We start from the raw sequence: 2,797 nt of genomic DNA on the forward strand, positions 1-2,797 counted from the left end.
ATTATTATTATTATTATTATTATTATTATTATTATTATTATTATTATTATTATTATTATTATCTTTATTATTATTACTAAAGTTATTATAATTATTGTTATTATAATTATTGTTACTAGTATTAAAAGTATTATTACTATTACTAGTATTATTATTATAATTATTAGTAACATTAAAAGTATTATTATTAAAACTATCATTATTATTATCATTCTAAATATTATTATCATTATTATGATTAAAATTATTATTATTATTATTATTATTTTGAAAATAATACAAGTTATCACTATTTTCATTAATATTAGTATTAGTATCACTTTTGTAACTATTAGTATTATTATTATTATTATTAAACAAAAGTATCATTATTAACAATATCATTATTATTATTAATATTATTATTTTTAACATAAGTATAATTATTATTATTAGTATTGATATTATTATAATTATTATCGTTATTATCATTTTTATAAAAATTAACATTTTTGCTATCATCAAAACTATATTATTATTATTATTATTATTATTATTATTATTATTATTATTATTATTATTATTATTATTATTATTATTATTTTTAAAACCTTATTATGATTATTATCATTTTTACAACTAGTATTATTATTGTTATTACAAAATAATACAACCCTTTATTCATTATCATTATTAAAGTCATTTTATCAAACAAATACTTATACATAGAATATATATATATATATATATATATATATATATATATATATATATATATATATATATATATATATATATATATATATATATATATATATATATATAAGTATATATATAGAAATATATAACAAGTGAAATAATATATATAAACTTATTCGATTACAAGTATATGTGTTAATATATATACTTGATATAGGTTCGTGAATCCGAGGACAACTCTGCACTTGTTCAGTGCCATCACATGCGTAATTACTATGAAATACGAAATACAGTATCTTGAGTTTTCATAGCTCCCTTTTTATATATATTTTTGGGCTGAGAATACATGCGCAACTTTTATAACTGTTTTATGTTTAGACACAAGTACTCAAACTTTTATGCTATATACATGCTTTGTCATGCTAAATCCCCACCGTAATATCGTTAATTGCTGAGGTATAATGTGACGATCGCTCCAAATCCATATGGACGAACACGTCATTCATCGATTTCATTGCGAGGTATTTGACCTCTATATGATACGTTTTGTAAACATTGCATTCTTTTGAAAAGGCACACCATAAATGAATATTTAAATCAAAGATTTTCGACATCTGATGATTTCTACATATAGACAATCACCGTAATATAATAGTTTACAATGATACTTCCGTTGACAATGCAGTCAAAATAAGATACTTGGTGATGATTTGGTGAACGCAACGTTTTCTTAAAAAATATGTCATGTAAGACTCCAGGCACATAGCTTGTCTAACATATAAGCAAACAGTGGAAGATTTCTAGGAACCTGAGAATAAACATGCTAACAAGTGTCAACACAAAGGTTGGTGAGTTCATAGTTTTAGTGTTTCGCATAATTTGTATATAAAAGTGGATCACAAGATTTCAGTTGTTTCATCTAGAAACGTTTATCAAAATATTCTACAAAATTGAGCACCCTGGTAACTAAACTAAACGTATATATAATTTGTACCCTTTGTATAATCATCTTAATAATACACGCAAACCAACATGTACATTTCTCAAATTGCATACGTCCATTAAAAGGCTAGTGCTCTAGCTCGGACGGGGATATCAAGCCCTATGGATCCATATACTACTACTCGTGCCCACCAGTTCTTATAACTGGCAGTTACTAGTTACCAAAGCTAAGGGATTTTCGGTTCAAACTCAGTGTAGAATTTAGTATGTACTTGTATCCATTGCGTTTAAAATAAAGTGCATGTATTCTCAGCCCAAAAATATATATTGCAAAAGCAATTAAAAAGGGATCAAATGAAACTCACCTTAGCAGCATATAAAGTCATTCACCAAAATGTGACTGAAACTTGGATTACCAAATAACCGTAGATCTCAACCTAGAGAAAAAATGTTGGTCAATAAATGTCTATCAAGCTAGGTCAGGTCATAGTGTATCATAATCCTAATGCTCGAGATTGACATACAAAAGTTATTCAAAGTCGTTTCAAAAAGTCAATTTTGACAATAGTTCAACAAAACGAGACATACCTTATATAAGGAGTCATTTACTCGGTTGGTAATATTTAAAAGTTCACTTTATCAATCTCGTAAATAAGTTGTTTAAATCTTAATTGCTGATTCAAAAGCAATTTCAATTAACGTCAATCATAATTCAGTTGATCATATCTTTTAATCCGTTCATCGAAACTATTCGGTGTCTAAATGAAAAGTTATTGATTTTTCGCCAGCTTTCCGAAAACATGTATATCATATACCTTTTACCAGTAATATATGTATTTAATTCGTGATTCATTATAAATTGTTTAACGACGAAATTTAGCATACAAACATGTATAAATATATATACTCGAGCACTAGACATGGATACACAATTAATGTATAAAAGATAAAATATAAATGCTTACGTATCAATATTGTGATTCAATATTATAGAAAAGTACGTAGACGCAACATAGATGATAACAGTAGGTTTGACTTGTAAATAATACCCATGAACATTACCCATAACCTCCTTAGAAATAACCCATAATTTCCTTAACTCTGCCCCGCTCGTAAAACCCGTTTTTAAATTACTCGAACAGCACTCCGTCGTATTATTTTATGTATAATACTAATA

The sequence above is a fragment of the Rutidosis leptorrhynchoides genome, chromosome 2 (assembly GCF_046630445.1).
Source record: "Rutidosis leptorrhynchoides isolate AG116_Rl617_1_P2 chromosome 2, CSIRO_AGI_Rlap_v1, whole genome shotgun sequence".
In the NCBI taxonomy this organism is placed as follows: Eukaryota; Viridiplantae; Streptophyta; class Magnoliopsida; order Asterales; family Asteraceae; genus Rutidosis; species Rutidosis leptorrhynchoides.